The 23,369-nt window shown below is 39.1% G+C and overlaps 1 long non-coding RNA gene across 3 annotated transcripts in view; it reads right to left on the bottom strand.

The window, feature by feature from the left end:
* The window catches only part of LOC140610451 (uncharacterized), a 194,097-nt gene that overhangs the window by 168,031 nt on the left and 2,697 nt on the right, over window positions 1–23,369 (bottom strand). Inside the window, exon 2 of one of the 3 annotated variants that reach the window (XR_012012102.1) lies at window positions 7,226–7,320. The exons of the other annotated variants lie outside the window; for them this stretch is intronic. This is a non-coding gene — a long non-coding RNA (uncharacterized lncRNA). The remainder of the gene's footprint in view (window positions 1–7,225; window positions 7,321–23,369) is intronic. 3 annotated transcript variants of the gene reach the window in all.

The following is a 23,369-nucleotide window of genomic DNA, read 5'->3' on the forward strand; positions in this document are numbered from 1 at the left end:
GATAATCTGAGATTAAAAATCCAAAAAGTAGGGGATCCCTGGGTGGCTCAGCGGTTTAGCGCCTGCCTTCTGCCCAGGGCCTGATCCTGGAGTCCTGGGATCCAGTCCCACATCGGGCTCCCTGCATGGAGCCTGCTTCTCCCTCTGCCTGTGTCCCTGCCTCTCTCTCTCTGTCTCTCTCTGTCTCTCTCTGTGTGTCTCTCATGAATAAATGAATAAAATCTTTTAAAAAAAATCCAAAAAGTTTCCTCAAGTTTATGTTACTATGGAGAGAACTGGGAAGAGAATCCAGATCTTAGGAGAAACAATATTTATCTTATTCTTCCACTTTCTTTTTCATTCTGTCTATAATGATCTTATCTACACATTTTTCCTTGGCTCTCATTTCCTCTGACTAGAGCTAGACAGTCAATTGCAGAAAGGATAAAATAAATGAGAAGTAATAACTATGGCCTTGGTACCACATTTACTTTATAAATAAAATGAATCTTTCAGAACATTTTGTCTGATGAAATGACATAGATGGGACCCTAAAGCCAGATTTGGAAAATCTTAAATATACAGATTGAACAATTTTAATAAAAAGTGGCAAACCCTTTGATTTATTAGAGAAGTTGTTAACCAACTGACAAACGCATACGTATATGCACACATACATATGTTCGTATCTTACATAAATGTATTCATGTACATGCATATTAGACTACATTTTTATTCATAAATTTGTAGGTAATTTCGAGCAGGGATACTCAGAAATAAATAGTTTATTGATTTGCTTTTTTATCCATTTAATTTTTATCTCCTTAATTATTCATGCATCCAATCTTCATGGGATATTTGCCACGTGTCAGACTCTGCTAGGCAAGAAAGCGTACCAAAATCATTTCTAGGGGTCTCGTGCACTGTAGGAGTTAACCGACTCCTGGCTAGATAGACATATACAGAGATAGTTACAATGCAAGTAAGGACAAAACACATGAAAAAAAAAAGGGGGGGGTAGATGCACAAAGCTTGCCATCTTCAATTCTGTAAAGTAATGATCTTGCAGAAAATGGGGTGGATGGAAGCATTTTCATTTAGTTAGCTTTACCTTTTACTTATATATACGTGTATTGAAGGATAGAAACAAAAACGGACTGCAAATAACTCAGCATAGGATTGTCTGAGATCACATCTCTGAGTAGTCCGTCCTGAATCATCCAAGACTCAAGCCTTCTTGGATTCAGGGTCTACCTGCACCCACGAGGTAATACACTTATCTGCCTGTAGATGGCAGACTTCGCTCATTGTTCCGATGGATTTCACCCACACCTGTTGGATGTTAAACTTTGGGCCACAGCAGTCTAAACCTCTGCCTCACGCTGCTCCACAAATGTAGAGCTACATTATTTCTTTGCTTGGTCCACCTTAAAACCTTGCGATGCGACACATTTTTCATGTCAGGGAGTTTTTAATGTACCTAGGAATTTTGGGGGGGTGGTGGGTACAGCTCATAAATGAGTAAGTAGGCAGGGTTTCAACTTGAAAGACTTTTGATCTTCGGATGTAAATAAGAAATTATTTAAGAAAAAAGTCAATACTGTGGAAAAACCAGGTAAATTAAAAATAGAGGCCACTAACCCTGAGTATAAACATGCCTGCGAAGCATACACTCTCTTTCCAACAGCCCACACCTGTTTCTTCTCTGAAGTTCTGGCAATCTGTTAGCACCTTGGCCCAAGGGCTAGAATTATTTCAATGAAGCAAGCGTTTACTGGCTTCCTTCTATTTGCAGGATACTGCATTCAGTGATAAGAAAACATACAGCTGAATAAGCACAAAACTTGGCCTTTGAAACTCATAATTTTGGGGAGGAAACTAATAATAACGTAGCTAGAACATCACAAATTCAAGAAAGGTACTCTAGGGGTTCAGGGGTAGAGGGTATCACACCTAATAACAGTGGAAGAGATATTTGTGAAAACATGGAATTAGAATTAGCTGTGAGATTATTTACAGAGCCTTCACAGGCAGCTCTAAAGAGAAAGCATTACAAACATTTGAATCAGTTTGGACAAAATCATATTTAGCAAGCTCTTTGAAGGCAAAAAATTGTCCTATTAAGTAGAATTGAATTTGGATTTTGTGGCCAATGAATCCGTATAACCCCAAAATAAACATGTATATTATCTGCTATTTATTCTGTATCTTGAAATAATTATATATTTATATACCACACTAAAATATACCTATCTGGCAACTTTATAGTTTTTAATATATGCTTATTATAAAAAATCTATAAACTTTGGGGAAAATAATTAGGCAGTAATAAAAATAACCTGTAATCCTACCTCCCTGATAAAGCTTTTCCTAATATTTCAGTGTTAAATAAAACTTAATGATTAAATAAACATTCTAAGAGTGTGATGTCTACATTTATTAAAAGCTACTAGCTCGAGACTGAAATTATCAGCACATAAGGCCAGTCATGAGCACAATGACATTTTCCTGCCTTGTTAAAAATTATAAGGAATCGATGAGAATGATTTTCATTTTGAAACTAGAAAAAATAACGAATGCATTTTTTTTTCCAGTAAGGTCCCAGTGTTGGGTTTTGTCTATAAAAGATTCGAGTTTAAATCTAAGCTAAGATGAATCATTTATTGGGTTGTTGCTTTTCTTCCTGAGACTGTTTCCTTTTCAGTAAAGTGATATCATAATACCTACCTTCACTTGTGAGATTCAACGGAAGTTGTGTGGTAGACCTGACACATAGCAGGTGCTTATGAAATGTAACTTCCTTCTTCACTATGTAGGGTAAGCCTGTTTTCTTTTACTCCCTGAGGCTTTCTGAGAAAAATCACTCTAGTCTGGAATTATTCAGCTTTGGTGCTATTGACATCAGGGTCAGATAAATTTCTGATACAGGGGCTGTAGGAATCTGCAGGATGTTTATCAGGATCCCTGTCCTGTACCCAAGAGATGCCAGTGGCAACTCCCCAGTTGTGGCAACCAAAAATGTCTTCAGAAATTGTCCAATGTTTCTGGGAGGTACAAATCACTGCTTATTGAGAATCACTGCCCCAGTGTTTTAATTGATAGAGATGGATGGGGAACGTCTCTCTGTCTCTAATACACTTGTGCCATACACCATGGCCAACAGCTGCAACTCTGGCTGAGTGCTTTTAAACCCTGCCTTCCCGGGTCTCCTGGGTGGCTCGGTGGTAGAGTGTCTACCTTTGGCTCAGATCCTGATCCTGGGGGGTTCCCAGGATCTAGTCCCTCATCAGTCCCTCATCCTCTGCAGGGAACCTGCTTCTCCCTCTGTGTCTCTGCCTCTCCCTGTGTCTTTTATGAATAGATAAATAAAGTCTTTAAAAAAACAAACAAACAAATCCTGCCTTCCTAAGCTTCACAAAACTACAACACACACTGTGACCCTTTCCTGCCCTTTCCTGCATCACCTAGCTCCTAAGAAGTCTTGTATACAAAAGTTTGTGTTTTAATTTTTTAATGTGTTTTAAAGATGTATTTATTTTACAGAAAGAGAGACAGAGGGAGAGGGAGAGCAAATGAGCTGGAGGAGGGGCAGAAGGAGAGAGAGAATCTCAAGCAGACTCTCCACTGAGTGACATGAGGGTGGGGCAGGAGGAGGGAGCTCAATCTCATGACTCAGCCAAAATCAAAAGTCAGATGCTTAACTGACTGAGCCACCTAGGAGCCTCCATAGTTGGCATGTTAGCATCTTTTTCTTCCAGACAGCTCATAGGATCCATAATCTTCTATGTTGCCATAGGTTCATTATCTGGTTTGCCATGGGTGAATGCTTCACCCACTGAATCACAGTCCCCCCATCTGCATGCACGATATACCCAAATACACTTCTGTTTTGGCTCCCCTTAGCAATCAGGTTTTCCACTGGCACTGCCATGGACCACAGACCACTTGGCTGAAACCGTGGCTTTTTTCATAATTTGGTGTCATCTTAATCTCCCAGGAACCTGGCTCACAGGTCCATATACCCAGTGACTGACCTAGATGCTATATGTATAAAACTCTTCAGAAGAGGGGTTGTGTTGCTTGAATAGGATGATGGTGGATTCTCTATGAAATGATGACAATGAAGTGGCACTGAGATTTGAGCTAGACTCTGCTATTCATACTTGTCTTTTACTTCTTTTCTCTACGTCAATTATTTTTGTCTGCCATTTTGTACTTTTGCAGAATGTGCACAATCAACAGTTTCTTCATGTATTTAGGTGCTTTAAGGGCATTGAGCAGTCTGTCATGTCGTCGGCTATAAGAGCTCCACCTGCATGCAAGGGCATGCGGCTCTCTGCACAAACCCTAACCACCATTCCTTTTTCCTTCCTGACACTACCATGAGTTTCACGCCCAGCTAGGCTCTTGTTTAAAAGGAATAACCGGGATCCCTGGGTGGCACAGCGGTTTAGTGCCTGCCTTTGGCCGCGGGCACGATCCTGGAGACTCGGGATCGAATCCCACGTCGGGCTCCCTGTATGGAGCCTGCTTCTCCCTCTGCCTGTGTCTCTGCCTCTCTCTCTCTCTCTCTCTCTCTCTCTGTGACTATCATGAATAAATAAATAAAATCTTTTAAAAAAAATAAAAAAAAAATAAAAGGAATAACCACTGAGAAGCACCTCATCTCTAACTCTTTGAAGTTATCCAGTTGTTACAAAGAACAGATGTGACAGCATGAGGTGTTTAGTGCAACAGAGGAAAGTACCGTAAGAGTATCCTCACTTGCAAATTATCATTGAGCCATGGCTGAGATAAAAATTGTAACTGCAGCAGTTATGAGGTAAGATACAAAAACTACCTAACCTGTGCAGTGTCTAAGTTCCTTCAGGTGATGAGGTCATGGGACCCTGAATAAGAGCTGCTTTATGTTATCAGTACTAGGGCTTTCTCATTACCAGCAACAAGAGAGAAGATGAAGTTCTATCTGATAAGCGGTAACTAGTGGAAATGTCTTATACAGATAAAGGCAGCCAGAAGAAAGGTAAAAATCTCAAGATGGATTCAAATGGGCATGTATTTATACAAGATCAAAATTGATAATAATACACCCCTTAACCTCACATTGGCTTTTCATTCTTCTCTCAATTTGAGCCTTCTTCCAGTTCAGTCACCAACCCTATTCTATATGGTGACATTATTAAAGAGAAAGGCTTCATCAGATCGCCACCATGATCTTCACCCTTGGTCCTAGATTTTCATATCATTTCTAATTTTTGTAGAATCCAGATATTTTGGTGGGTTTGTTTACATGTCCAGATGTAACCCAGTCTTATTATAGATCCCATGCATGAAGTTGAGCTGAATATTAGTCAATCATTGGACATCTGTGATTTCAGCTCTTCCCCCTCTGAAGTCTCTAAAGAATGTCAACATTTAATAAATATTCTGCTTACTTTGTGTTTAAGCCTGTGGAAGAATATTGTCTCAAATGATCTCATATTAAAGTACTCCACTGCCAGTGTTTGCACACCTGTGTATGGGAGAAGAATGAAAAGCCAATGCAGAGTCAAGGAGCTTATTATTAGCAATTTGAATCTTATATAAACATACTGATTTGAAGCCTGTGTGTACACCTGGTATATGTGTGTGTGTGTGTGTGTGTGTGTGTGTGTGTGTGTTTGTACACATGGGCATGTGGTAGAAGGAATGTAGAAGTTACAAGTTACAGGGTGTTATGAATTAAAGGATGAAGGATCTTCTTAGGTTGGGTGTCCCTAGTCATAGAATGTGAGACAAAGATTTTAATGCAAGTGGTGGGTTGGGATTGGATGATCCCAATTTGGGTGATCTCAGCCAACTCTGGTAGGCAACAGGGGAAATAAGACAGAATAAGAAAGAAGGTTGTCTTATTCCACATCCTCTGAAAAGCAGATATCAAGGCAGGGTTACATGTATAAGCATTTCATTGGGGGAAAATATCTAAGAGAAAATGAGTAAAGACTAGGAGAAGTTTGGAGATTTGTCAGATTTCAGTGGAGGTTTGAAGGACAAGGAAGGAAAAAGGTTGGGTAGGAGCACCTTAGACTGCTAAGAAAAATTTGGTGAGACCTGCATGGAGCCTTTGAGTCCTCGGAACTTATCAGAGAAATATAGCACCTGCTTCAGTGTCCCCATCTGTCAGACACTGGCTGAGAGCAGTCCACGAGAAGCGTGGTCTTGGTGCAAATGTGGTATTGGATTTAAGAATGGAACAGCTTGGTCTCTCAGTCATTTACTTCCCTGAAGTCAGAGATCTGACAGGTGCATTCTCAAAACCATCACAGAAGCCAATTCCAGGTGCAGATGCTCTTAAAGAGTGTGCTACTGACATGGGCATTGGGGCGCAATCTTGCTCAGGACCTCTGATGCCGGAGGAGGACAGACTTAGATGTTGTCCTACCTGAGGGCTGAGGAAGCTGAGATACTTATCTCCCAGGTGCCACGTGGAATTACTTGAGGACTGGTCCCGGGAGCATCAACCACCTGGCACCTCCTGCTTGCCCCATGCTCAGCCAGAGAAAGCCCCCAGGCAGAGAAGCACAGATGCTCAAGTGGGAGGCCATTGGCACACATGGAATGGAAACCACCAAGGGGGTATGGCCGAGCACCAACAGAATCCGTTACAGTGAGCTAAGGAAAAAGGAAAGCAAATTCTCCTGAATGCTAATTATTTGTTCTTCAGCCTCTCTAGGTTTCCCAGGATTTGAGGGTAGTCAAGTAGCATTTTCTTACTGTTTATGATTTCCCTCTGAGACTATCATTGCTTTAGGCAAATGTATTCATGTGAAGAATCATTTTTCTCCATGTCTGAGCCTGTAATAAATGTCAACCCTTTTTTGGCAACTGCAGCTAATGCTGCAGACCTACCATTACTGAAATTGAAATTACATATGTTAGGACCCCAGATCAATTTATTTCAAGGGACATCCAAGATCACTCTGGACAGGCAATGAAATCTCTCCACCTCTGTGGCTCTGAGCCTCTTTCTGGAAAATGAAGATGGGATTTTTTTTTTTTTTTTTACTTGCTTTTCTTTTTCTTCTCAATTCTTGGATGAAACACATAATGCAAATGAATCGTTAGCCTTATTAATTCCCTTCCAACCTGGCATCCTCTCTAAAATACTTCATAAAACCAGGTACCCAGGAAACGAAGTTTGAGGTCTTTAAAGTTTGTTCAGTGGAGCCTCTAAGCTGTCTAATAAATAGTCCTTACATTTACTTACGAATCATTGGCTGTTGGAGCAGAGAGTAAAGCAACATCACAGGCAAGGCTTCATTTTACAGGCAAGGAAAATGAACGCCACAGAAGGAAGGACTTCTGCAAAGAGATTCATCAGGTTGGTGGCAGAGCTAAGACCAGAAATAAGGTTGCCTAAAACTCAGTCTAATATTTTTCAGTAGAATTTAATAACTATAAATTGAATAAAAATCAAGTAATAAGAAACGGGACTTACATTTTAAATTCTGGTATAAAGAATTTTTGTGCATTGTCTCATATAAGGAGACCTCTAATCGTATATAATCAGTCATGTAGGAGGCAGTGCAGCAATCTGGTTAAGACCAGAGGGCCTCCGGCATCAGAATGCTTGGACTCAAATTATAGCTCCGGTGTATATTACCTGTTGGCCCTGAGTGATCTCTCCATGCCATCTTGTTTTCCTTGGTAAGTCATACCACCTTTCTCAGTATTGTTAAAAAGATTGCATGAGATTATACAAGCAGCATTCTTAGGTGGTGTCTAGACCACAGGAAATACTCAGTGACTGTGAGGTAGTAAAGTGCCATCTTTACAATAGTCCTTTAGGGTAGGTTTCCTGAATCTCATTGTCCCAACAAGGAAACAGAAACCTATCAAGGTGCCACATTAGCAAGGGGAGCAAGGGGAAGAGCTGCCCTTCAAACTCTAGTGTCTGACCTGCAGCTTTAACGGAGTCACCACCCTACTTCTCTTTTTAATGGCAGATACTCATGCAATGATGATATGTATCAATCATTTCACTTCAAATGTGTTTCTCATCCCATTTGGCAAATCACATCACTCTTCTCGGAAGCAATGTCTCTGTCACCCCGGGGCTTAGTGATTTTCCTTAACATGCTCAGTGCTGGTCTCATCACATACTCTTCTTCCTTGAATTGTTCATGGTCATGGACCAAGGACAGTATTACTCATTTTTGGGGAAAAAAATCATGTACAAATTTCAACCTGGTGATATGAATCCTTATCAAGAGTATTTAAGACAATTTTTTTTTTTTTGCCCCTTTTTACATGCTCTATGAAATGGTTGCCACTACTTTCTCCTCTGCTTCCGGCTTTATAGAGTATAGTTCACTCCTTTGTAAGTCTGTTAATGCCCCTGGATTTTAGACCCTGCCTTTAAAGAGCTCATAACTTAGGAGAAAAATATTGGAAGCATATGCAGATATCTATAATGAGGCAACTAGCAGTTGACTAAGACAAGATATAGACTATAAGATGGAGAATAATAAAATACAACTTGTAGTGTGAGTTTTAAAGATTAGAACTACAATAGGTGGCTGAGTCAGTGAAGTATCTGCCTTCAGCTCAGGTCCTGGGATTGGGTTCCGAGTCAGGCTCCCTGCTCCACCAGGAGTCTGCTTCCTCCTCTTCCTCTGTCCCACCCCCCCCCAATCATTCTCTGTTGCTCTCTCTCAAAATAAATAAATAAAATCATTTAAAAAATAAAGATTAGAGCTACAAATTGTAGAATATCACTGCTGTGGCTGAACCAAAATATACAACTGTCCTAAAACTTGTAACAGAAGGAAATTAAGCCGTAAGACAATATATAAAAGATGGAGCACAGGCATGCACGGTTAACTAAAGCAGAATATGGTTCCTGGAATGGCTAGACATCAGGGCAACATTTTGGAATAGATTAATATACTTAGAAAATGATGCCAATAAAAATGGGGTTGGACGTGCCTGTTAGTATAGAAAGAGAAGAATCAGAGGAGTTTATGTTAGCAGTGTCCAATTAATTGGATATATTGACCCAATTGTTCTTGATCTTGAGATTCTTCTCAGTCCTTGTTTCTATGCTTACCAAAGGGCATTAAGGAGATATTGTTTTGATGATAAACACTTTGGTTGTTCCCAGTCTCCAACAGTGTTTCTTCATGGTTACTTGGAATAATTTCGAGCTGTGATTTGGAGTCCCATTTCTATTGGCTACATAAAAAGAAAAGACTCGGGAAAGATCTGAACAAACATCTCTGGCCCACAAGATGACTATATTTCTTATTGTGCGTTGATAAATTGATACTTTGATGACACATCAGTTTTGTATTTGTTTACTTAGCGAGTCATTTTTTCAGTGTTTTGTCATTACTGGGTGCCAGTAAAACAGTATCTGGTCCCTTAAGTAGAGTCAGAGCCAGTGAACATCTCTCTTAGAAGCCACTTTACCATTACCAGTTTCATGTCTGTCTGTTTGTGACAGGTACACTTTAAAGGCAAAAATTATTATTTTACGAGTTGCACCAGTGTTTCTTTGAGGGAAACAACTAACTGTATCAGGCAAATACCATGATGATCACATCAAGGTTGATGTTGGAGGGATGGTGTGGAAGAAATGAAATGAACAGAAATTTCTGATGAAAGGAGGTAAAAGAGGCATGACAGAATGAAGGAACAGAAAGCCAAAGGACCCTTATTAAGATGGAAGAAAGTCAGGATGCCTAGGTGGCTTAGTAGTTAAGTGTCTGCCTTCAGCCCAGGGTGTGATCCTGGAGTCCCGAGATCGAGTCCCACATCGGGCTCCCTGCATGGATCCTGCTTCTCCCTCTGCCTCGTTCTCTCTCATGAATAAATAAATAAAATCTTAAAAAAAGATGGAAGAAAGTCAAATCCCTGTCTGTCACACATTGCCAGTGTAATTTATATATTCCACTACTACATTACCAGCAACACATTAGAAGTTCTGTCAATTTTCTGCTCAAGGGGGAGACTCGTGTAGATTTTTTTGGATAGCTATGTTACTGCAAACACTGTTGTTACACCTAAGAGAGCTATGTGCCAGGTCTATTCTGACATGTGCCTGAACAGAGACACCATCTACAAGGTGGTCCACAAACTGAATTAATTCAGAGGAGATAGCAACCGAGAATAAGTCATCCTCCCAACCCTCGAATCCCTGAATGTTTGAGAAGGTTGATTTCTCTGTTGCTTTTGAATCTGAAAGCACAGGCCATTTCTATTGATATTTGCATGTCATAGTTATTAACATCACAGGAATTAATAGAAAGGAGGGATCATTTTATATTGGGGCAATCAAAGAACGTTTCATAGATGATGTGGCAGCCAAGGAGGACTTTGAGGCATAAGCTGTATCCTGATGAGCTAAATCGATGCTAAATAGGGGATGTCACCTAGTGGTTAAACAGGTGTTATCTCCTGGTTAAATAGGGGAGGTGGGAAGATGAATTATGTAGAAAGGAGGTTGTGAGGGTTTGTGAAAGTAAAAGTTGTGTGGTAGTTGTTGAGCAGAACATCCGGTTGGAGGGATGTATGTAACGTCTGTATCACTCTGTGCACAGGAAGGATGGCTAACCATGCAAGCATGTGACAATCAGAGGTCCTGGGGCCTTGCCATCTTCTGAGAGGTCATTCACCAGGCATGAAATAGAGCCTGTGATTCACTGGGCAGCTATAAATGCAGAATCCAGGTAGTGCATCTGAAGTCAGGGACAAGGAAAAAGCAAACATGAGTCCCTCTGGGGCTACTTAGAAGTGCCAATGGAAGATGGGCCAATGCTATTGATGCTGCAAACCCTGGCTGCCAGCCCATCTCTGATTTTAGTGACATTCTGATGGACAGATCCGTGTGCTCTGACTGCATCCCACCCCAAACAGACATAGTAAGATTCCGTTTTTCTGCTGCAGGCATTTCTTTTTCCCAAAGGCTACTTAGCTCTTTATCTAGAGCGGTGCAAAAAGGTGGGGAAATAAATACCTTCCAGGAATGCCCCACTATTGAGGAATGGAAATTAGAGGTAGATGCCCCTGCTTTAGGTTTCAGACTTAATGCTGACACTTAATTCTAGTAGGTTGTAAAGAAAGTCCCCATGAGCACTGAGGCCCAGCTGTTCACCAGAGTAGCCTGCTTTATAATGCACCTTCCTCTGCTTGACCTACCTTCCCCATTCCCTCACTCCTGTTTTCAGAATTATTTCCCAAATAAACCTGCTTCCAAATCCTTGTCTAAGACTTTGTAGTATGAAATTTGTCGATTAGAAAATAAGTTGAGAGGACTGGGTGCCTTGGAGATACAGGTAGGTAAAAACTAGAATATTCTTTTTCCTAACTGAGTCATGGCACTTAAGGAAAGAGTTCGCTCTTGTAGGAGTCAGGGGGAATGGGTCTGTATTAATAAGTTGGAACCAGGACGCAAGTGTTCTAGATCCCTAGACTAAGACTTTTGGCATTTAAACCATGGAGAACTACTAAGATTTGGGAGGCCCAGAAGTCACAGGATAAAATCAAATTTATAGTGGGGAGGTTAGTATGCCTAGAGTAGAGAGATGAATTTAGTTAAGACCCCGGCTACAGACAGAGAGACCTCTGCTGGGTTAATCAAAAACAGATAATGCTTTCCATATTTTTCTGCAGCTTAAATTTTATGTAACTTTTAGATATTTATATTCTATATTTGTATTCTTAGGGAAAATGATAGGTTTTCCGTGTGTATCTATCGTATGTGAGTATCCTTGTGATTCTCTTCCTGACACCATGAATTCTCAATAAGCCTTTGACTCTTGGGCCTCAAGATCTAACAGCTAATTTGAGGAGAAAGCATCTGAAAACCTGCTCAGATCTTCCTGGCTCAGTAGAAACCAGGCATACTAGTTACTTGATGAAAAGTGAAGATTGGCCTCTTCTTTGGAGGATTTGCCTTCACAAGGTGAAATTGCATGAAAATAGGAAATGTTTTATTTCAGAATGGCTGAATACAATATCAATATTTATCTTGGAGGTTGTTGGCATCCCATTAAAAAAGGTTCAAGTGCAATTTGGAGAGATGCATTTGGTGGGCTTGCAAGGAAAATCGGCTTTCCATTGAATTCAGAAGGCAGTTTGTAATGAAATTCTAAATTGAGTGAAATTGGTCCAATCTAAAAACCCAGAAAAGAAATTTAAGTCTTTTTAGAAGACCTTAGTCAAGTTTCAAATCAATGGGAGCCGATATATTATCTGAGGCATATAATGAAAACCAAATTTTCACCAGGCTCCAACAGGCCTGTGCCATTAGAATTTTTGAGCTTTAGCAGAACCTGCAAGCAGAGGCACAGAAATAAATAGAAAGTCAGGAACGGATGTCACCAAAAATTAGTTTAGAGAATTTTTATTGTCCTGCACTCCCTTTGGCCTGGCATTCAAAGCCCCCCATGTGTTATCTTCAGCACAGGTTTATGACTTTGTATGAGAGGATTTTAAATGGAATCCTTTTTCTGCTTCTGTTTCTCTCTGAAGCTCCCCAAAACCAAGAACACAACCAAGGCCAGTGTCAAGTGTTCAGCCATTCCAAAACTGATTTCTAGTCCCTTAGCTCTCAAGATCTATCTTTGAGGGGCCAATGGAGATCATTTCCTTAAAGATGCTCACCAGTTCCAGAGAAATTTCCCTCCTTCATGCTTTTTTCTCACTTCAAGTCAAATGAACAAGGATTTAAAAGAACCTTTTGCAAAACTAAAATCTGAGGGCTACAGTAGATTGATGTGTGATTCATACACTTGAGAAATCTACATGTGACAGGTGATGGCTGTGGTCCAAAGAAGTACAGCAGAGCATGAAAGAGACCTGGTTCTAGAAAAAACTAACAATACTTCCACTCACAGCATGGAGACAAGAAGCGCAAATTCCCCAAGTCGGTCCCTAGGAGAGATGGCAAGCACACCCACTCCTGCTTTCACTCCTGTGTCCCATTTAGTTGTCTTATTGCAGACACTGTAACATAGATAGGTCTTTGATTCAAAGTGGTGACATATGAAAAGTGGATCTTATAATCCTAGGGCCATAGAAAGATGTCTTTGAGGACTTGCAAGAAGTGAATGAAAACCATGACCACATTCAGAATACATGTGTATTACCTATCTATTCTTATCAAAATGAATTGCTAGTGTTTCCAGTATGGAAGAAATTCAAGGCAGTAACCTCCACTAAGTGACCATTTGATCTCCTCAAAGAATGGTGCCACTTGCAGACCAAGAGTTGAGCTCTGTTGCTGTCAGGTTAGACTGTGGCAGTGGCAGCAGCTAGATCACTTTTGGTTAATGGGACCTCATGCATACCCTTCATCTTTGCTGTCATGGCCTGTTCACTTACATTGTAATTCTGTTAGAAATGAGGAGGCCAAGGATAGAAGCTGGTTTACACCAACTCGCCAAGGCATTTTTTTCTCTTTGATTGGTCAGCGTCCCTTTTGTGATGAATGAGCACTAGTGGAAATTAACAAATAAATATCTTCTCACTTGATGTCCTTCTTGATATCCTTGCCTTCTCATACCCCACACCTCTTTGTTACTGATCTTCCAGCCTTTCTCCTTCCACACTTCTTCCAGCCAGCCAGGACACTTACCACTGCCCAAGTTCCATATATAAGCTGACTTCAGGGAACTTCCCTTTCAATACAAAGTGGATAATCAAATCTCTCTGCCAATTGGGAGAAATTTCTCTTGCAATCATCTATCAAGGCTATCCATTAGTAGGCTATAGTTAAGGTGAAATCCACTATAAGCTTATATTCACGTACTGAGCCTTCAGGGTTCTGATGGCTCATATTGACATGCACTTCATTTCACTGGGTCACACAGATGCATGCTGCTTTGGGAAGGACATGACCTTAGACAAGACAAGTTCTCAGTTCTCTATAGAAGACTCTGAAGGAAATAGCAGGAGGAGACTCTTTCCTAACCAGATTCTTCAAAACTGGGCAATAAATCCTTCATGAATGTGATCTGGACAATGTATCTCCATGTTGACCATTGTTTACTCCTTGTATCCTCCAGATGAATTTATCCATGTACATTGAGGAAATGGGTTTCTGTAGGATTCTGGTGGAGCTCTATTCTTGAGGGGAGCTTGTAAGATGAATGATGGAAGGATAAACATTACTCATCCAGCTACAGTTGGTCTCAGGGCTGCAACTGTTATTTATCATCTCTCCACTGCATCATCCTTTCTAAGTTCCCTTTCCTCTTGGCCACTCCTACTCTTGGTCTTGATAGATGGCTTACAGAAGCAGACTCTCATCCTTGAGGGACCAGACCCTCTGGTCATGACGTCTTTTTCAGTTAGAGGTTTCTCTGTCTATCCTTTTACCATCACAACTGGAAAGGGGATACCAAGAGGCACCCAGGTGGGTCACCAGGATTCCACATGGGATCCTCCTTCCTTGCATGAAAGCATGGGCCATTCCAGAAGTTGTATCCTTTACCTGTTGCCTCACACATATTCACAAATATCTGTGCAATGAGTAAAGATCTTCATGTATTTATTAATATGGTGTCTACTTGTAATTCACTCTTGTACCCCATTTCCAGGAAGTGAACTAATTAGTTATTGCTAAATGTGTAACTTAGGAGAGTCTTCACTAATTACAGTATAAGAAAAAGTATAATATAAGCCATGGCTTGAAAGTTTCCCACTAGTTCCCAAAAGCTATGTTTTCTCATTCCCCTTTAGTTTCAGATCAATTTGTGTGAAAATGTTGCTCAGTCAATTATCTTTACTTGTATCCCATGACTCATTAAAATGAAACTTCTGCTTATAAGACTATCTGAGACTATTTTGCTGAAGTCTTTTAGAATGGCTAGTGTGAGCTACAGCTCTATTCAATTAACCCATTGAACACTATATAATTGCTCTTTTATTATCTCATTGATTAGATCTTGGGATTAAAAACAATAAATAAAATATAATCTCTTCTCTTGTGGAGTGCAGCCTCTGCAAGAGGCTTCAATAGGGGCTATTGTAGAGAATGCAAAAAGTACAGAGAGAATCCTAAGGGGAAAGTTATAAACTAAAGCAGATGAAGCTAAGGAGCTGAGTGGTTAAGGAAGGAAGCATTCATAGAGAGTAAGCAAACTGATCTGGAGATGAAGACCAGTGTGAAAAGAATATCCCAGGCAGAGTGATGGTTCAGAGGCTTTTAGAAGGATGTAGCACAGAACTACCAGGGAATGCTGAGTTGTTTGATGTTGTGTGTCCAGAAAAACAGCACAGATCATGAAACGTATTCAGTGACACACTGAAAAATCGTGGATTACAGTGAGGGACAATAGTCCTTCAAGGTTTTTTTCTTTTAGATATATCTTTTTAGTGAAAATATGGGCTATGAATTGGAATGGAAGATTATGGAAGTCAGGAGACACAGAGTGAAAAAAAAAGAGTAAAATTGAATACTCATCTGTTGAATTTGTATTATTGTTTCAGGGACTGAAAGCAGAAAGAAGGCCATACCTTTCCTTGCTTTGGTTTCCTTGGGGTTCTATAGTTCAACTGCTCTACCAAGAAAGAGATGAACCAGTCCTGGTCATGAGAGGGTACCAACATGTGCAAAATATCTACTCTGGGAGGCCCTATGCCAGATATTAAATATTTGGTAACACATGTAATTCTTTCACCAATGCATTGAAGAAATATAATTATCTCCATTTGACAGAAGAGGGTAGATTTTTTTTGATAGAATGAGGCTAAATTTGGAACAGACCTACATCCATCAGCTGTACATCTGAAACATGCTTCTGCTACATCACAATTGTGTGATTTAGGGCATATTACTTGAAGATGATGATCTTTAAATTCACTTAGTTCTAGAATGGGGAACATGCTTTATTCTAGCAGTAATGTTGAACATATGAGAGAAGGTAGATATGAGAGAAGGTAGATAAACTTCTCCCAGTGCCTGCAAATCACTAGTTAATCAGTAAGTGGGATATTACATTTCACATTTGATCAGGATGTACAGTGGCGCCATTGACTGTGATGAGGAGACAGGCTGAGGTACAAGAGTGAGAGACATGGCTGAATTTTTAATTTGGGCAGTACTGATTTAACAGGCCCAGGAGACATTGAAGGAAGGGCTGGTGCTGTCATGGTCCACAGCACTTCTTGAGGGTTTTTGTGGAGCGTGGTTTTCAGCACACTGAGAATTCCTTCCCTCAAGAGTCTGGAAGAGGAGTTTCTCCAGCATCATTGGAACTTGTTCCTCTTCAAGCAGGCAGGGTCTTAGAAGTTGATATATTTAATGTCTATGGGGGCAACCTTCAACCAGTGAGAGGTGAGAGTTGTGGATACAGGTGCCAACTGTCCCAAGCTCTGGTGGGATCATTCTGAGGTTGTTCCATACATATTACAGAGAGTCTTCAATAGGATGAAATGCCCATACCAACAATGATGCCCAACTCTTCATTAACACTGCATTCCTTGCCTCATTTTGGCAATTCTTTTGTGCTTCCTATAACCCCCCACCACTACCACCACCACCAAAAGTGATCTGTACCTAAGTTGTGGCTTCAAGATTAATTTAGAGAGAATCCAAACTAGGACATATATCCAAATGAAAATAGCTGTTGGTTTACAACATATACCTAATTGTTAGCTCAGTTCTGGATATATAAGTGGCATGCAGTGAATGATTTCTGAATAACCAAATTGATGAATCTACTGACAATAGATTTTAAAATTAAGTTTAAGTTATAGAGTATAAATGAAAATTGAAAGTTTGGATTTGGATGGGCTTACTACAAAAGAAAATATTGAATAGTAAGAATACTGGGACAGAATTTGGATAAGCATCAACTTTTCACTGTTGTAAAATATACATAACATTTACAGGTTTAACCATTTTTAAGTACATAACTCTGGTATTAAATAGATTCACAATGTTGTGCAACCATCACCACCACCCATCTCCAAAACATTTTCATGTTCCCATTACTGAAAACTGAAATTCTGTTCCCATTAAACACTAACTCCCTATTTCTCTCTCCCCAACCCTTGGCAACCTTTTAAACACCAACTCCGATTTATTTGTTTATTTATTTATTTATTTATTTATTTATTTATTTATTTATTTATTTATATTAAATTTGCTAACATATAGTACATACTTAGCTTCAGGTGTAGTTTTCAATAATTCATCAGTTGCATATAACTGTGCTCATCCAGTGCTCATCACATCACCTGTCCTCCTTAAATGCCAACTTTTAATGATCAGCTGTAGAAAGACTGACCAACTCAATAGAGTGGAAGGTGTTCACAAAAGAATAGCAAATGAAAGCTATTCTTGAAATTCAGAGGAGATGGTTTTAAGAAAGGAAAAATGGCTCATGCAATTTGATGCTGCTTAGAGATCAAGTTTGGTAAGACATAAAATACATCTATCAGATTTGGAGTGGAGATATGTGTGGAGTAGTGAACACAGAACCATAGCTATAGTGGACAAAGGAGAAAATTGGACACAGAGTGAGTCCAGTGAGCCTATCCTGGTCTTCTATCTTATTTACTCCACAAGCAGTTACTGAGTGTCCAAGTTCTATTATACATTGTACTTAAATTGCTGAAATGGTGTAATATCTTTTCACATGAGAGTTCAGGATCCAGAACTCTCTCAGAAATTTTAGCTAATTAACCTAAGTCTGATGCTCTATTATGTACTAGGCTCTATACTAGGCTCTATACTGGGTTATGTGTTATCCATTTTTTTAAATTAGGTACTTCTATCATAATTTTATGGATAAGGGAGAGGGAGATCTGTGAAATTAAGAGAAACTAATTTTCCTGTGGCATTTTAATACTACGTGTAGATGGTGCAATCAGAGTGGGTTTAAAGTCTGATGCTCTTGTCACTATTTTGGTAGGTGCATAGCTTAGGAAGTTGTGCTGCCCTGCAAAATCTGGATAATTAAGGATTAGAAAAGGGAAGATTGTGGGCTAAGTAAATGTATGGGGTTTAGGCATATTTTGACTCCAAGTGACAAAGCCACACATTTATGTATGACTCGCTGCCCTCTATCAAAAGCATGACTGAAAAAAAAAAAAAAAAAGCATGATTGTTCAAAATGCAATTGGTACCAAGCTCAGGTTTAATTTTCTCTTGAGTACTAATAGCACTAATGTGGGGGTAGTCTCAGGAGTATCCTCCTCTGCGTGGGCTTCTCTGAAGCCCGTATCTCCCCTTGGGCAAGGGAGTTCCCATTGCCTCTTGCCTCTATAAGTGAGTTTAAACATTTTCCATTGCAGTTTACAGAAACTGAATTCAGATTGACTAAAACTAAACTTAATTTCATTTAGATTAAAATTGACTCCATTAAAAAGAAAAGTCAAGAGATTGACTAAATTAAAACACGACTTCATAAAAACATTCCAACAGCATCTTTGGAACTTGGTTTTCCTTTGCTAGCTCAACTCCTATTTGCAAGATATTGCTTTCATTCTTAAGTGGAGTCGCTCCATGTGGTGCCAAGAGGGCTCCCTACAGATCAAAGCTTACATTCGATCACACTCAATAACTGTAGAGGCAAGATTTCACTTTTCTCTTAGTCACAGTCCAAATGCCAGAACTGGTCATGAAAGTCCTTGCTTAGGTCATCTGCACATCAAGGGGATAAGGCTCTGGGGGAGTCTTGCCTGGACCAAAGGTATCAAGAGTGGAGGGGATGGGATGGGGTGGATCTCCAAAGAAAGTATGAGAAAGAGTATTGGAGGCTTTAAAGACAAAACCTTAGATGTATTTTCAGAGCATTCATCACAACGTATTTCAATTTTCTATCTCCTTCACTTAAGTCAAGCTTCGCATGTTACATTGGTGTATCTCTTTATCAAGCTTCTACCCAACATATATCAATTGGGCATCTAATGTATACTAGGAGCTATACTAAATCCTTAGGACAGTGATGAATAAGTTAAACAAACAGGTCCTCTAGATTCATACAACTTAGAGTCTTTTACAGACATAGACATGGTAAATGAGTGATAAATTTTATGAAAGCAGAAATATAAGGTTCTAAGGATTTCAAAAAGCCTAGAATTGGAGAGTTTTAACTAGTCCAGGAGGTCAGGAAGGCTCTCTCCAGTAAGGAATAGATGCAGATATACTTATAGATAATAGATATAGGTAGATCTTAATAGATGATCCCTGAATGAGAAAATAGATACTTTAGGCACTATTTTAAATGGTTATAGTAATATCCCATGATGTGAGTAATTTCATTTTGCAAAAGACCTCCACATTGTATATAGAGTTCTCATACACTATGCATATATGCATGCACACCCACACATACCCACCCCCGCACACCCCAAATATGTATCTACCATCCCTTACATATGTGTTTTGAGGAAATGTAAAAGATCAATGAGACAAGAGTATACCCAGCAGGTCAGACTGGGTCTTGATGAGACTAGAAAAGTGAGCAGGGATCATCTCATGAAGGATCATGTTGCTTAGCTAATGGTTTGAAATTCCAGGAGCCCTTGGAAGGCTTAAGTTAGCAGACTAAAGCTTCACCCGTTGGAGAGGTCATCTGGCTACAATGCAGAGAATGTATTGTAGCAGAGTGCATATTAGGAGTGGAAACAATGAAATTGAGTAGTCTCTCAATAGACTCCCTGTAATGAATGAATAAATAGCCACTTTAACTGTATCATCCTCTTTGGGTTATAAAAAACTAACATATTCAGTTACTTAGGGTTTTTACTTTGTGATACACCTTCACATGTATCTGCTCACTTTCTTTAGGTGGGTATTGTGAAGAAACAGAGCCTAACTGGTTTATCAAAGCCATAAGACCAGTAATGCCTAGGTCCCTGACTTTCTCATCTAGGATCCTGGGCATGAGATCTGTCACTTGCCCTCATCTTTGTATGGAGGAGTCAGCAGCTTGAAAGAACAGAGTGTGGGACTCCCTCCACCATTGATTTGCAGTGCAGCCTTCGTAAATTGTGTCCCTAGATTTTTTTGCCCCTGCTCACGTGTAAAAGGGGGTGCTAATAAAATTTTCTGTCTTTCACTCAGCAGGATAATCATGCTAATCAGATGAGAAACTGTGTGTGCGGTGCTTTGTGAGTTTACTCATTCATTAAAATTTATTAAGTGCCTATTATACACCAGGAACTGAACCACATATTGGGGACATACATCCAAATGATACATAATCTCTTACTTTGGTTAACAAAAGAAAGGAAAACAATAATTAAGATACAGTGCATCAGTTGTTACAAAGGTTATGCAAAGGATGCTATGGTAGGGCCCATGTGGAGGAGTCCTTAGGCCACTTGAGGTGAGGCCTGATCAGAAAGAAATGCCTAAAGGAAGGAATACTCACAATTAATTTTGAATGCAGCACTCCAAGTGTTTAGTTATTAGTTGGAATTTTCAGTTATTCTTGTTATTATGAATTGATGTTAAAACATGTACTATTAATTTTCTTGTTATTAACAACATGAAAGGGAACTATGAAAGAGCCTGTTTAGATTATTTCAGCACGTAGATATGGTGGAACTTCCTGGGAATGAGTCTTCCTTCTCCTACACAGATGGCTCCCAGCAAGAGGGCAAATTTCTTTCCAGTGGGAACCACAGTGCAGCAGCTGGCAATTCTGATACTTGCATAACTGTCAATTTTTACCCCAAATCTGCTTCCTCTGTGTACATGCTATAAATCACCTGGATTTTATTAGGAAGGCATTATGCTTCTTAACAAGATAACACCTTCAGGAGGTGAGACTGTTTGCCTGTGCCACAAGTAAATGACATTTTAAAAAAAATTAGATGCTACTGTGGTGGGATCGAATAGATTGAAATACAGGGCAGCAAGCTCTTTCCTTCTTTTATAAACAAAACCTTGTTTTTTATGACTCTTCCACTTGTATCTGAGCACTGAGAGATTCTAAACTTGAAATCATTGAATGTATAATATAAGTGATATATTCTACTTCAAAGAGAAGTTTAAATATGTTTTCTTGCCCTCCTGTCCTCTTCTGCCTTTCTTTTCTTCCCCTTTTCTCTTTCTTTTCCTTTCCTTCCTTCCATTCTCTCTCTCTTTTTTTCATGCTAGAGCTTATAACTATGTGGACAAATTAGGGAAAAACTTGGATTAAAAGAAACTATTGGAATATGACGAAATGAACAAAAAAGTACTTTTAGAAATTGATGCACACTGAATTTAAAGCTAGGGGACTTACCTAAAGACTCCATCAAAACAGTGTTAGAACTAATAAACATATTCAGTAAAATCAAAGGATACCAAATCAATATACAAAAATCAGTTTCATTTCTATACACCAATAATAAACTATCAGAGAGAGAAATTAAGAAATCAATTCCATTTACAATTGCAACAAATGAATAAAACCTATGAGTAAATTTAACCAAGGAATTAAAGATCTATACGTTGAAAGCTATAAGATATTGTTGAAATAAATTGGAGAAGACACAAATAAATGGAAAGATATTCCATGCTCAAGGTTTGGAAGAATTAATATTGTTTAAATGTCCATACTACCCACAGCAATCTACAGATTCAGATCTATCCCTGTCAAAATTCCAATGGCATTTTCCCCCTAGAAATAGAACAAGCCATCCTAAAATTTGTATGAAACAATAAAAGACCCCAAAGAGTCTAAGCAATCTTGAAAAAGAGAAACACTCTCTGACTTCAAAGTATATTACATAGCTATAATAACCAAAACAACGTGGTATTGGGATTAAAAAGAGATACATCCATCAATGGAACAGAATTAAGAGCCCAGAAATAAACCCAAGCATAAATAACCCATTAATTTACAACAAAGGAACCTAGAATAAACAATGAGGATAGGCTAGCATCTTTAATAAATGCTGTTGCGAAAACTGGACAGTCACATGTAAAACAATGAAACTTGATCACTATCTTACACCACCCACAAAAATTAACTCAAAATGGATTGAAGACTAGAATATAAGACCTAAAACCACAAAACTCTTAAAACATAGGTAATAAAATACTTAAAATTGGTCTTGGCAATTATCTTTTTTTCAATTTAACACCAACATCAAAGACAACAAAAGCAAAAATAAAGAAATGTGACTACATCAAACTCAAAAAGCTTCTGTACAGCAAAGAAAACCATCAACAAAGTAAAAAGACAACCTACAGAATAGAAAAAGATATTTTCAATTTGCATATCAGATAAGAATATATAAAGAACTCAGACAACTTAATAACAAAAGAAATCAAATAATCCCATTAAAAAATGGGCAGAGAGGGGATCCCTGGGTGGCACAGCAGTTTAGCGCCTGCCTTTGGCCCAGGGCGCGATTCTGGAGACCCAGGATCGAATCCCACGTCGGGCTCCCTGCATGGAGCCTGCTTCTCCCTCTGCCTATGTCTCTACCTCTCTCTCTCTCTCTGTGTGTGACTATCATAAATAAATAAAATTAAAAAAAAAAGACCTATTAAAAAAATAAGTCTTTAAAAAAAAAAAAAATGGGCAGAGGAACGGAGTAGACATTTCTCCAAAGAAGACTTTCAAATGGCCAACAGGTACATGAAAAGATGTTCAGTGTCACTCATCATCAGGGAAATGCATGATACCACCTTACAATTGCTAGAACAGCTATCCACAAAAGCAAAGAGATAAGAAGCATCAGTGAGGATGCAGAGAAAGGGGGAACACGTATGTGCTGTTAGTGGGACACCATAGAAATCAATATTGAGTCACTCAAAAAATTTAAAAATAGAACTACCATATGATCCAGCAACCCCACTTCTGGGTATATGGCCAAAGGAAATAAAAGCTGAGTATCAAAGATACATTTGCACTCCCACATTCATTGCAAGCCTACATGTGGAAATGACCTAAGTGTCCATCAGTGGATTGAATAAATAAGGTGTGAAATATATATTACACACACACACACACACACACACGGAGGAATATTATTCAGCTTTTAGAAAGAAAGAAATTCTGCCATTTGCCACAACATGGTTGGATCTTAAAGGCATTAATCTAAGTGAGCTAAGCTGGACAGAGAAAGAGAAATACTGCACAGCATCAATTACATGTGGAACCTTAAAAAAAAAAAAAAAAGTTGAATTCCAGAAACAGAGTAGAAAAGTGGTTTCCAATGGCAAGGGGTTAGAGAAAATAGGGAGAAATTGGGTAAAGGGTATATATATTTTCAGCTGTAAGATGAACAAAGCCTAAGATTTAATGTATCACATGGTGACTATAGTTGATAATACTATACTGTGTAATTAAAATTTGCTAAGAAAGTAGAATTTAAATGTTGTCACTAAAAAAAAAAAAAAGAAAGAAAGAAAGCAGATTTGTGAGGTGGTGAATGTGTTAATTAACTATATAGCA

Source organism: Canis lupus, chromosome 2 (genome assembly GCF_048164855.1).
Source record: "Canis lupus baileyi chromosome 2, mCanLup2.hap1, whole genome shotgun sequence".
Lineage (NCBI taxonomy): Eukaryota > Metazoa > Chordata > Mammalia > Carnivora > Canidae > Canis > Canis lupus.